The sequence below is a fragment of the Stegodyphus dumicola genome, chromosome 10 (genome assembly GCF_044657685.1).
Source record: "Stegodyphus dumicola isolate Sdum_Otavi_A_Nest chromosome 10, ASM4465768v1".
Taxonomy (NCBI): domain Eukaryota; kingdom Metazoa; phylum Arthropoda; class Arachnida; order Araneae; family Eresidae; genus Stegodyphus; species Stegodyphus dumicola.
The window spans coordinates 23,594,238-23,609,260 of record NC_140777.1 but is presented as its reverse complement, the minus strand read 5'-3'; the positions used below and the strand labels follow the sequence as shown (position 1 = coordinate 23,609,260).

Genomic DNA, 15,023 nt, shown 5'->3' with positions numbered 1-15,023 from the left:
AATATTCAATGGATCTTCAATCCTCCTGCTGCCCCTCACTTTGGAGGCCTTTGGGAGGCTGGAGTGAAACAAATGAAGATTCACTTAAAGCGAACTATTGGGACCTTGGTTCTGACATACGAAGAATTTCACACCTTAATTACACAAATCAAGGCGTGTTTGAATTCCAGGCCAATAGTTTTCATCTCATCTGACCCTGAAGATTTTAATCCTTTAACACCTGGACATTTCCTAATTGGGACTACATTAACAGCAATTCCTGAACCTGATCTTACAAATAATAAGCTAACCCCTGCTGAAAGATGGAAATTGGCTGCAGCAAATTTTCCAGAGCTTTTGGAAACGTTGGTCTAGAGATTATCTTTCACAATTACAAGGGCGTTCCAAATGGTTGAGGGATAAACCAAATTTAGCCCTCAATGACTTAGTCTTGATAAAGGACGAAAATTTGCCTCCATTAAAGTGGCAACTTGGACGAGTAATTGAACTATATCCTCGTGCTGATGGAAAACTTCGTGTTGTGAAACTAAAAACTTTATTGGGCAAAATGAAGCGTCCTATATATAAACTTTCCCGCTTACCATTGAGTGAATAAGACTCTTAAAAAAAAAAAAAAAAAAAAAATTAATTGTATATTCATAATTTGTGTCTATTATTATTACTAATTCAATTATGTTTCAGATTCAGAGAATGGACCACAATTGTGGATTATGGTAATTTAGCAGTTTCATTATTTTGTTTTCCTTCTAGAGATTGTATGTATGTTTTATTTGTAAAATTTTGTGCTAAATTTAATGTTGTTATTTAATTTAAACTTGTCATTATGCATTTTTATTTTATATGATATACTGTTGGATGTTTGGGAAACTAGTTTAAATCTAAAATTGAAGATCTTTATAACAATGTTGTAATGAACCAATGTTCATCGGGGCGGAGTATGTTCCGTCTTTTCGGTAGATAGGTGGCGCTCTTGATGCGCGCCGATGAAAAATATAGCACTTGACGCTTGAACTTGAAGAATGACGCATGTCATATTTTTTTATGCTTGATTATGTTTCATGGCCGCTATAGGCGGAAGTAATATAAGTTTATCGTTAATAAATGTTATTTCTATGTTCTGTGAAATCTTGAAGTTTTAATTTGAAATTCTAATGCTCTCCCAACCTTGACTCCTGAAACGAAACGATCTTTGAAATTATGACTCATGAAGAGAGACACCATACAAATAGAATTCGGAAATATGCAACCGGCAACGATGAAAAAACAAATAAAACGAAATAAATAATAAATATCTTTATTACATGCGGCTTAAGAGTCTTTCGTCGATAGTTTATTGGTTGCTTGCATAACTGTTCTAGCCAATGGTTTGAAGTTGCTACGGCACAGTGTTGCCGTTTCAATTGAGACGTAGCCAATTTCCTGTAAAACTTGTCTTTGCTATGACCATCAATAAGTCTTAGGGCTAAACGCTTAAGCGTGTTGGCATTTTTTTACCTGAGCCTGCATTTGGACACGGTCAACTTTATGTTGCCTGTTTAAGAGTCCGTGAAAGAACGGACGTAAAATTAAAAATAATGGATGGTCCTCTGCAAGGCGAGCTTGAAAATGATGGAAAGATCTAGATAAGAAATGTTGTGTACAAAGAAATCTTTGACATGTGAATTATAATTTTATTATTTAAATCATTTTATTGAGCTAGCGGTGGCTCTTAAGAAATGTATAGCCAGAAGTTTCCTTCGTTGCACTCTACTTTAAACAATTAAGCGAGTAGAAGCGGGAAACCCGGTGCAGCAGTAAGCAAAGGGATGTCCTCGCTGCCTGCCCTGGGTAATTCAGTTTGAATTAGCAGACACCTTTGCAAAAATCATTTTAATTACAATTTATAATATCTACAACAGCGGTCATTTCGTATGATCGCTGGGCTTTCTAGTAGTTTTATAACAGATAAAGCTTTTCTCATATTTTACGAATGATACACAGAACGCAAAATACATAAAATGTGAAATTAAAAATACGCAGATGTATATAAAATGTAGATCTTAAAACTTTAAACCTTTGACAAAATTAAAACATTCCTAAAGTCGTTTAAAGCTGCTTTGCTAACCACAATTCCAAAAATAAACGAAAGTGATTTTTCTGCAGATGATATACCGTATTTGACGGCATATAAGACGCACTTTTTTTCCTAAATTTGGTCTAAAAAAAAGTTACCTGCGTCTTATACGTGAAGGACACAGGTTAACTTTCAATACTGAATGCTATTTTTAGCCCGGATAAAGGTCTAGACACATATAACTTTTTCTACATTTACATGTGTGTGACCTTCTAAATAAAGGTGCGTCTTATATGCCGTCAAATACGGTATACATCAATAAATAGTATGTCCAAGTGTAATCACATCATTGAAGATCCTGCTCCGGATACCCCTGTGGATAGCATAAACAGATCTTTAATAATATCGTAAATAAAATAAATAAGCCACAGATAATTTTACCATTATATAGTGAAAACACTTTTCCCTAAACATTATAGGCCTTGTGAATAAAGTTCTGAAGCGTAATTATTAGATCTCTGTGTCTTATTTCAATAGGTGAATTTAAAGCAACTGTTCACATGAAATGAAAAAATACCAAGCAGACAAATCTATTTCCAGAAAACGAACAACGAAGCAGAAGATATTACAGTAGTAAAGGTTCATGTAATTTGATTTCATTATCAAGAAAACCAAAGGACACCTGCTGGCTGCAGAATGCCCGTCTTGTATGACAATTGAATAAATACCAAGTGAGAAGGCTCATTCTATTTAAGGCTCCACATTGATCAATAGTGATTAGCGATTTAATGGAGTAAAATGTTTATGTTAACGTTCCTATTTCATTGTGAACACTTAAACTCAGTTGCCACATTAGTTCCGGCTTCACTTGACTCAGGTGATGGCAGTACCTGTGATAACAAATTTATTTCGCGCTCAAGCCTAATAGAACCCCAGGGCTCTGTTTCGGGTGCAATTTTTCATTCCCAAATTAATGTTGTAATTACACTGAGCATTGGACTAGAAGACGAATGGATAGGTAGGTAATCAGTTAACGAAAACACTACGAAGGTTATTTGTATGGCGTGCACTGTCTTTTATTTTCTCGTCGAATTCGGCTCAAGGAGGAAAGGATGAAAACGTACATGCAAACAGCAAATTCGACCAACAGAAATTTAACAAAAAAAGAAATTACAATATTCAGTTGTTTAATTTATTCGGACATTGATCGATTAGGTGAAAATGGAAACGACGATAACAAGTTTCAAGTTTTTATACCAACATTAAGCAGCAGACTATAACTGGCAGTATTTAATATTACATACAAAACCAATTTAAAATGCTGAATGACATACTTTTAACTGATTTACAAAATATAGGGCAAATTTAGAAAATCTCATTCCATAATATTTAAACCATTTCTTCTTTATAAAAACAAGAATTTTCTACTGCCCATTCATGTGTAAGAGCCATCAATCAAATACTTTGCAGCTGTAAAATGCTCTTCTCGAAAGCAGCAAATATTAGAACTCTTCAAACATGGAAGGGATGGGGGTATTTGAACAACAGCTCGGAAAATTTTTATGCGATGCAATTAATTCTAAGCGAAGGGGGGCATTATTAAAACAATAAATCTGAAAGCTTTTATGCGATGCAATTAATTTTAGGTCAGGGGGATTCTCAGCTCTCTACAGTAAAGTCATTTTTAAACTTGTACGAAGAAAAAAAAAATGAGGAGTCAAATTAAAATATTTTCAGGATCTAAAGCAAAAGATACAAAAATGTATTAATTGAATAATAATTTTAATAATTCTAATAAACGAGTTTTTAAATAGTTTTACGAGATTAAAAGCAGCTTTCAAGGTCAAACAGTTTTAAAATTGCAGGCGAAAGCACACATTTTTAGCACGAAAATATTAAAATTGGTGATTCAGTAAATTAGTGATATATGATAATGAGTAATGAACTAATATAGCAAATAAAGAAGCAACAAATGAATGTTTATTATAATAAAAGAACAGATCATAAAAAACTCGCTACAAAACAAGTCTATATAAAAAAAAATCTAGCTGTTGAATTTCGTTACACAATTAAAGTGAACGATATTATTTAACTATTTAAAGAAATAATGAAATTTGAAAAATTCTAGAAAATAAAATTATGTATAAACTATTTAATAACAAGCGATGCTTTCTAACACCACTGAAAATGTAGCTGCAACTGCAATGGAATGAGAAATTTAAAGCGCGTACAGTTAATACTTGACATTATTGAGATGCAAAATCGTTAAAACTTGCTTTTCGTGTATTTTAGTAGACTCATGAAAATATTAATTTAGCACATCTCAAGCTCAGAATATGCTCCAAGAGCAAATCTGCAGCTTAAAAATAAGGCAGTTATAAGCATCTCTTTGTAAATTCCATAAACTTTAAATAATACCAATACATTTAGCTACGCAACAATATAAGAAATAAATAAAAGCTCAGTTCAGACACAATAATTTTCATAGTAATTTAAATACGCATCGAATTAATACGTAAATTAAAATAAATTTTCATCCATTAGTAAAGATTGAACATTTAAAAATCTGCAACCTTTTCAGATTTCACAGGTTAAAAAATTTCAGAAAATTATAAATATGTTTTATGATACATGCCAATGTATAAAAAAATCTCGAAGCTTTCAGATTTTATATTACGCGCAAACGGGCGTTTTTTTAACCTTTTGTGTGTTACCTTAATTTATTAAATATCATGTTCTTCGCACTTAAACTATAAAATTCAATTCAACAGCAATAGCAAAAAATATTTAAAAAGTACATATCTTTAGAATTTCCGATACGCAGTCTCGTGCGCTGGAGATAAAAATTTTGCTCCCTCCGTCACTGTTTCCCATCGGTAGCTTTGAAATACTTGAGTTTGTTAATCAAAAATTCGTTTAAGTGTTATAAAATATGAAATCGATAATAAAACAAATTCAAAATTAGGGCTTCCAGATGTCCATATTCGGTGGAGAATTACATTATTCAACATTTGATGGTTGTTTTATCAAAATGCGAGAAATATACATACATTTATGCTAATTCTGCATTATTTAATTTCTTCATAACACACGGCGATAATATTTGCTGGCAACAATTTGAAAAGTGAAACGGACATTTAAAGTTTTCGACGTAAAATGCCAAAACGAAATTAACAGCCCTTCTGAGCTAACGCCCTTTGGGCTAAAAATACACTAGCGATTTTTAAACTATGTACCACGTAACTAGAGGGCCCTTGGGAATTTCTCAAACCAAAATCAAAATTTCAAATGATATTTTAATATTATGCGAATCACAAAATTAAAAAACATAGAAAATAATTAATTAAATCCTATTTTTTATTTCTCTTGTTACTGTTACCTAAATGTGAAACAGACTGTTCTTATGAGTAAATGAATTATCCGAAATTAATATTTTCTATTTTTTTCCATATAAAATGTAAGAAAATTAATATATTTTCAACGCTTTTTCAACATTTACTTTTCGTAGAGTGATAGAAATTCCTTCCCTCTCCGTTCCAAAATATGGTTATGACAATGTTAAAAAAATTTGGAATATACTAATTAAACCTTTAAAATGCTTTCAGAATTATACATGTTGGAGACTCATTTCCTTACCACATAGTTCATTATCTTCATCCGATTCTCAAATCAATAATTTGGAGCAATCGTGACTTTTAAATTTCACACTCTGAATAAAGTCGGAAGTTAACAATTTTGTAGTCACAAATTTTTGAGAGGAAAAAGGAATAATTAAAAGTTTAATTCCAGTTAATTTTGTGGAAGATACAGCCAAAAAATATTCGCAAAGATAGCAAAAGAATTAATTTAAAAAGTTACTATATTTAGTATCAATGAATTTCTCGAAACTTCAGCCAACTATCCATACGACGTCAATTATGGCGACCGAAAGGCACTAAAAATTATTTTTCTTGCCTTGTGCACTTAATGTCTTAGCCTTTTGCCTATCCCGAGTTTTCTTTACGGGAGTCAGAGATGCTTAAAGATAGCTTTTTGTTAGATGACCTCATTCTTTAACATATGGCAAAAAAGTCTGTATTGTTAAGTAAATTAAAGAAAACAGCAAGGAGAACGTTCATACAATTAGCTATCCTTAAAGGAATAATTTAATAAAAGGAACGGGCCTTTATTCGTAGCAGTGTCTGTTTATCAGTAAAATAAATATTCATATTAAAACTGTAAGTTGTTTTACAAATAATAATAAACTAAAACTGCTATCAAAATAAGTCATCTGAAGTATAGTGAAATGACTTTATTCACGAAGGTTTTGAAAGAATAAATATTTCATTCATTTTGCATATTAATTTGATACTTGCAAAAACCAAACACATGATAGTTCCATTGTAAATCTTTGAATCTAAACCGCAATTATTTTCAATAACATTAGAATTCATAATGGATTTAGTTGAAACTTACAGCTAAACTTAATACTTAAGACAGAATATACAAATAAATTGCAAAAGAACACAATATAAATAGTGCCCGGCGATTTTGCGTTAAGAAAAACTTATTTGGTTGACAATTTTTGCCCAGCAAAGGAAATTCAAAGGATACTTTTTTTTTTTTTTTTTTTTTAATAAAAAGAGGGGGGAAAAAAAAATTCAGCGTCTGTTTTGCGAGGTGACCGAGGACAGATGTGATTTAATTTAGAGCGGATGGTAAGTATTGCGATCTCTACGTTTTAAAATGAATGAACTTAAACAGTCAACTGCAATATGAGACTTTCCACATCAGCTACAGCAGACGAAATACGATTTTTCTCTGCCTTCGATACCTTTCGACGAAGTAGGCAAGATACACAAAAGCTTTAAGGCCCGTCCACACGAGGACGCTCCCGACGTAGTTGACGTAACTTTTTTGCCGGCGTAAATTCGCGTGAAGCAGAAGACGTAAAACTGAGTACGCTCCTGTTCAGCTTTTTCGCCCGCGACGCGCGCGTATAGCCAATAGCCGACCGAGTTCTTATCACGTGTCATAATCAGAAAACCTTCTCGCTTACCCGTTTCAATATGGCGTCAGAACCACACAGAGATGAGTTTTTGCTTAGAAATATCATAACTGTATACAGCAATAAAATAATCAGCACTGTTCACGCCATCTTCAAAATTCTCATTAAAGGGAAAAACTGTATATTTATAAAGCAATGATCCGACCAGTATATCCATATGCTTCACCTATTTATAACACCGCAAGTAATAAGAACCTAAATAAATTACATTTTCTAAGAAATCAAAGTTTCGGCTTTACAAAATTCTCCTTGATTATTATAAATATTGGCTATATCATGTGTAATAAAAAGCTCTATAACTATACCAATATTAAATACACCAAAAACTAACTTCAGTAATATAACAACTTCTAAAATAAAGCAATTGACTGTGAAAGAGTATTCAATAAAATACAATTACGAAATTTTGGAGGAAAGTTACAACTTGTGTCATACAGCAATCATTTATTGAAGTTTAATTAAATTACCTTTGCAGCGTCTTCTATTTGTTACATTATTTTTCACAAACATTGCTATCACAGATAGCCGAGTGGTCAGCGCGCTGCTTTGGTGGCGAGTTCGAACCTCACCCGTAGACGGTATATAATTCAGTTAGCTTTTCTCATTTTGAAACGTGTTTCTTATATTTAATCATGAATCATTATATTCTTATTTTACCTATTATTATTATTGTTTTCATTTCTTATTTTATTCATTATTATTATTGTTTCCATTTCTTATTTTATTCATTATTATTATTGTTTTCATTTCTTATTTTATTCATTATTATTATTGTTTTTAATTTAGTTTAAAAATGTGCAGTGTAAATAGAAATCCTTATGTAATAATATATCTGCATCTCTTTATCATATATCATCTATAAATTCTCTCTTTATTTTTACTTTATTGCATATTTTATTATACACATAATTTCTCATAAACTGTATAAAGTTAAAAATAAATGAAAAGAAAAACAAAAGGCCAAGGGAGGGGGAGTTAAAAAAATATGAAGTTGGTTTTATTATATGGTGGATGGTGTATATAAAGAGAATTAAGTACTGTATTCCAAACTAATTTCATAAATCCTAATTTTCATACAATATAGAATCTGTAAGTCTGTCAAACTGGTCGATACTCATCCTGAAGTAATTAAAAAACAAGTAATATAAAAAAAATTAAGTCAATTCCTACTTAGGTCCACAAAGAAAAATTTAAAAAATACAAAAATAAAAATTAATAAATAAATAAAAATACAAACATAATTTTTTTAATTTTTAAATTTAAAAAATTTTAATATGTGAAAAAGCTGTATTAACATCAAGTGTCATTCACTACAAGTTTAAAAAATTGTATTTGAACTTGAGTGGATGAATAAAAAGCATTTTATGTACTGAAAATTTCAACAAGATATAGGGAGAGTGTGAGCTAATAGTAGGAATTTAATAATTCCGTATATTCCTTTCGCAAACAAGGCAGTAAAAAAAAAAAAATATCTCTTTGAACAGGTCGCTCTAAATAAATCTTTCGGACCCATTCTTGCCATTTTTTGCGGTTTTGCCTCTGCTTAATAATTGCACTTAATAGTAAAGTTTCAGCTATAAAAAAAATCATCTGATTCGGACAACTTGCCGCAAACATACAGAAGAACAGAGAAGTAATAAGATACAACTCTGTTGACGCTATATTACAGCGTCACGTGATTTTTGCGCAAAATAATTCTATTGGTTAAACGCACTCTTCGCAAACGTACTCGTTTGGACGCTTTTACGCTGGTAACGTAAAAGCGCGTTCGTCAGCTATTCGAGCGTACTCGTGTGGACAGACGTCAGCAACCTGTTTGTTTTGCAGGATTCAGAAGACGATGAAATGTTAGTAGCTGAATCATTTCCCGCCTGTCATAAACCCATCTCATATATCTAATCAAATATATCTCCAACGGCTCAAACAACAGTCAGAAATCAATATCACAGAGAACATCAGTTCTGAGCATCTGAGTGTACTCGTTGCAATGATAACACAGGAAAACCAAACTAAACTGCACATGATGAAATTTTTACTTTATTTAGGTTGTTTCTTGAGCTAATTTTTTATTCTTTATTTGTTACTCTAGGATAGTTGTTCTTAAATATTGGTGCTCCTTTCTCCTTCTCACGAGGCGTCACAATGTCGTTTCACCTCTCCCTATTTATTTATTATTTTTTTTAACTATTTTTAAACGATGTTTTCCAAAAAACAAGTAAAACTGGAAATATTAATATTCATGATCAATCGCGGATCAATAATATCACAAAGATACCATAAATTTATATTTTATTACATTTAATAATATATACATATATGTCTGGAGTAATTTACCAATACATAAAATACTCCTTTAATTAATAATTATATACAGTCAAAAGTCTTTAATCCGGACTCGTCGGGACTTCGGCGATTCCGGATTATCGATTTTTACAGATTATAGATCATCAGTTTAAATCTGGTAAGATGGCATGCAGAAATTATAAAATTAAAAATATGAAACCGTAATTTATAAAATAACTAGCTGTACCCGCCCGGCGTTGCCCGTGCATTTAGAAAATGCAGATAAGTGTGAAAATGCAGGAATAGTAGTGGAGGACATGTAGACTGTCTCTCTCTCTTCCCCCCCACAAGCTACAAAAAAGAAATGAATTGTAATTAATCGATTTAATGTATCGTCAAAACAGCAAACTAACGCTAGAATAAAGAAATCAATTGTTACAATCGAACGTTATTTGAAAACAAATAATAATATCAGTGAGTCAAAAAAACCGTGATTAATTAATTATAAATATTTTTTTTAAAATTTTTCTAATTCAAAAATCGAAAATCGGGCTTCGAGGTCTGGTGGCCAGCCCCTTTGTGCTTCCGTATAAAAAATTCCAGGTCCCTGCGTGCGATAGATTTGGCTGGAGAGCTCGGTCAGACAGACAGACAGACAGACAGACAGACACATTACACTTGCTTTTATTATTATAGATGAGCAATTATGATCTAAAGGATATCCAAATTTACCAAAAAAGAAGCCTAATATTTATTTGTTTACTTTATTAAACATTTCTTTTAACGCGCGGATACGTAAAGCATACCTTACTCATAGCCGAAATTAGAAAATTGCAACCAGAAAACTATGTGATTTGTATTCGTGACATTTATAATGACGAGGAATTTGATTTAAATCATATCAAAGACGGAGTACATCGAAATTAAATACTACATTTAGTAAGGAATTATAAGCCGACTAAAATAAAAACATCTGCCCTGAAGATAACGATAGTGTTGACAGATCAACTTCCAGTTCATTGCGCGCCGCGACGTGCCCCCCCCCCCCCGCGCAGAGCAGCGTGAAATTGATAAACAGATTTCGGAACGGTTAGATAAACAAAGGATATGCTTTTATCCATTTTTTGTAGCAATTCGTTTTTTGTTTGATGGACATCGAAACATACTTTCGTTTTCTAGATCCTTTGGGAGCTCCAGCATCGGAAATTCTATTTGACATAATCGAAAGTTCAAGCTTACTTTTAGAAAATTGCTCTTACAGTCTGCAAAAAATAATAAGCCGGATCCAATTTGAAGATTAAGGAACAACGCAATTATCAACATTAACTGAAATAGATAATTAGATAATTTTAGCTTTTACCGTCCGTTATACATTAAACGCGCACGCGAAAACGTATTCTGCACTTGCGCAGATGCATATGCGCAGTCGTAAATGTCTTGCGCGCACGAGTAAAACGCCTATGCGCATGCGTCAATGCGGCTCATGCGCAGAAAGATTTTAGCTTTGAGGTCCGGATTATAGATCATTCCGGATTACGGGTGTCCGAATTAACGACTTTTGACTGTATAAGCTAATGTTTCAGTTAGTTTCACTATTGTTACTGATGCCAAAATTAAACGTTTTTAGTTGTGAATCCCGCGATTTCTATCATCCCTTAGGTTTCCTTCTTATGAGGCTAATGCTGCAGTTGGAATTTATCAGCGTGAGGTCGGACAATCCTTCACGCTCGGTTGAGAATCCCTATTCTAGGCTTACATGATTACATAGGAGGTGAAAGAATGCTAACAGAGTTTTCACTGTATAAATAAATGATACTGAGTTCATCGGTTAAGCCGTTATGTCTGAAGAGAAGTCTGACAGAAATGTCTCACCTTGAGAAAGCATGAAACTTACATCGAATTTCGAATTTTTCTTCATGAACATATCAGGTATTTTCTGCCTCCTTTCTGCAGGCCATCCATGTAATGGCAGCACACTCAAGGTGTATCCGAGAGGTGCAGTTTCGAGTCTCCTGCTTCAAAATAACCTAATGATTGTACAGTGGCACAGGAAAAGGGACTCGAACCTGAACCTATCGAATACGCGCCGAACGTGCTAACATTATACCACGAAGGCATGCAGAAAGGGGGGAGAAAATACCTTATATACTCCCCGTTTTAAAGGGTGACTGGGGATTAGAGGACCAGTTGCCAAATCCTGGTGGTGAAAAATCATCATCCACCATCTTTTTTTTTTTAGTTCGGGCGCCACTGTAGAGTCATTAGGTTATTTTGAAGCAGGGGACAGGAAAAATGAGAAATGCCCTCGCCGGGACTCGAACCTGGATCTCTCGAATACACGCGGAGTGTATTACAACGAAGGAATGCAGAAAGGAGGGAGAAAATACGTTATAAACATAATATATAAAATTTATCAAAACATGACATCGAAATTTCATCTAACGATATTTAAAAGAAAAATTTCCAGTTCTTTCAAGGGGAAAACTAACAGCAAGATTTTGACTCTAGCATCAAAGAAACTAAAACTAATATTAAAACTAAACACACACGAAATAATAACACAGACTATCAGCATATAAGTATCACGGTAACATACATAATGGAAATACGACTCCAAAATTACTTATAGGATTCAATTTGCAGCAAACACATGCAATTTTAACAAAATCTGAAAACAAGGAAGTTTAATATTGTTTGCCCCCTCAAACAAAAATAAAAAATCTAGCGTTCCCATCAGAAAATATTTCAGTCTCTTCTTATTCTCTAATGTGTTTCAAACCTTAAAAATATACTTCCCATTTAAAGCAAACTTCATTTTCATTTCTTTAAGTAGCTTAGCGTGGCAAACACATTTAAGAACACAGAATAATGAAGATATCATATCATAAAAATTACCTCAAATATTAAAAAGCAAATATTTCGTTCGTCGAATAAATCAGATATTTATTTGCGAAAAAAGGAAATAAAATATCAAAAAACCAAATGTAAAAGGCATGTATTTGAGAACTGCATTCAATTCTGAGCACAAAGAGATGTAGAGCTGCGAACACAAGAACAGATATTCTAACAAAGCTGAATTTTATTTTGAGGAATCGATCATAAAAACATATATCATTATTTACTTTCAGAAAAACAGATTCATATTTTTACATAAAGTATGACAGAATCTGTTCTGATAGCGAAAAACAATATTTTACGAAGAATACGAAAGATGCAGAAAGAAAAATAAATATCATCAAAACAAAAGTAGTCTCGCTCAAAAGATGAAGTAAACAATGGAAGAATCACGTTAATATTAAAATTCATAAAAATATTATCGAAAGCAGACAGATTTTTATTATTACTATTATTTGCACGACGCTCATAAAAACAGAATGAAATCACAACTGAACAAGCGCTAAATGTATTTCATCAAAGTTAATTAAGAAAGTGCATTTTTATACATTAAATTTCCAAGAAAAAACGCAACATGAATTGTTGGGGGGGGAGGGAAAATGATCGGAAAAAGTAATTTATTTTTATAAAACATATCTCTGGAAATTTTGGAAACAGTTTATTTTATGCTTTAAAAGCAAAGAAAGGAATACAGCTCAGTCGAAAAAGAAAAATTAAGCTATCACTTGTTTTATTATTTACTAGCGGGCAAGCCCGCCAGCTGAGCGGGCTGAAGCCCGCTAGTATAAGGGGTGTGATGCCTTTGTGGAGGACATTTAAAAAGTAACTGGCTTTATTTCGCCGGTATTCGAAAGTTGGACCGAACTACCAGTGTTCAGCGGATTTACGCGGTCTGCGCCCACTTTATTCACGTATGTGACCAGAATATACTGCATACACGATACATATGCCTAAAATCACGAAACCACCCATGCAGCCAGCGCTTTCGCGGGTATTCGAAAGTTAGAACAAACTACCAGTGTTCAGCGGGCTGCGCCCGCTTTATTCACATATGCATCCAGAAGATACTGCGTACACGATATACATGCGTAAAATCACGAAAGTACACATGCAGCCAGCCCGCTCGTTGGAATTCGAAAGATGAACCTAACTACCAGGGTTCAGCGCGGACTGCGCCTGCTTTATTCGCGTATAAGTCCAGAAAATACTGCATACACGATAAACATACCTAAAATTACGAAAATACCCATGCAGTCAGCCCGATCGCCTTTATTCGAAAGCTGGACCGAACTACCAGTGTTTAGCGGTATGCCCGGGCTGCGCCCGCTTTATTTACGTATGCATTCACAATATACTGCATACACGTTACACATACTCAAAATTACGAAAACACTTATGGAGCCAACCCGTTTGCCGGGATTCGAAATTTGGACTGAAGTACCAGTGTTCAGCGATTTTACTGCAAAGGCTTTTTGCCAAGTGTAACTGCAAAACTTTTCGGGTATAATATTCAAACAGTAGATTCGTTATTAAATCTCCTTTTGATAAACTTCAACATAATCACACACAAAAGTGCATCAATATATATATATTAATGTAATTAATCAACCATAATTATTTATATTAAGAAAATTTTCCATATAGCATGTTCAAGCAATAGAAATTCAATTTAAAAACCCTGAACGAAAAAATAATTAGTCAGAATTTAAATAAATAGTTTATTTATATTTATATTTATTTTTTTGCAATTAAAATTTCTTAATGAAAATTATATTTAATATTAGCTTTATGCGAACAGAAACATTTGTTACCAAAAATAAGACAGTCTATATATTAATGAATTTATATATAATAACAAAAGCAGTGAATGATTACGTAGCTCAGTAACAGAAATGAGCAAGCTGATTTAAGCTATTAGAAATATTAATTTGTATTATTCAAAGTTGCTTTTCTTATTCAGATCCAAAAATCACGAATTGTTCGAAAAATGCACAAAAAATAGTATCTCAACAACTAACAGTCCGATCGGCTCGAAATTTACAATCTTATAATTGCCAGATTTTGAAAAGAGGTTTGGTCTTTGTTCCAGAGAGATTGGCAAATTAGAAGATTAATTAGCATAATGAATAAAAATCCTCCACTGCGTTAATTTCATCCATGGCGAATGGCCTTGACGATTGCAACAGTCCTGCGGAAACCATCTCCCCTTCCCCGACACCCCTCGCTTTCCAGTCGAAGGCCCTCAACCAAGAGTTAGGTAGTAGCGCTTTTTTAATGAACCTTCTAATTAGGCTCCTAATTAGCAAAACAGTTTACAATGAACGCTAACCTTTATTCGAGCATCCGGGAAGTGCAAAATTCAAAATTTGAACGAAATCCGTTAATTCTTTGAAAAGTTACGTATTTTTGTGCACTTTTCCGGCTCAATTTCTGTAATTAAGAAAAATTCAGTAAAATTTCGTATCTCGGGAACTAATCATGCGATCGGCTCCAAATTTATAAATTTACAACCGATGGATGGTCAGATGAAGGATGCTCTTTGTTCTAGATGGATTGGCAAATTAGATGATTAATTAGCATAATGAATAAAAAAGCGCCACTACGCTAATTTCAACCCCAGCGAATGGCCTTGACGATTCCAACAGTCGAGCGGATACCATTTCCCCCCCGACACCCGTCGCTTTCTGAGTCGAAGGCCCTCAACCAAGAGTTAGGAAGGGGAGATAAAGGTAGTAGCGCTTTTTC

General features: G+C 33.3%; 1 protein-coding gene across 2 annotated transcripts in view; it reads right to left on the bottom strand.

The window, feature by feature from the left end:
• The window catches only part of CASK (peripheral plasma membrane protein CASK), a 608,377-nt gene that overhangs the window by 523,757 nt on the left and 69,597 nt on the right, over positions 1-15,023 (bottom strand). The window lies entirely within an intron of this gene.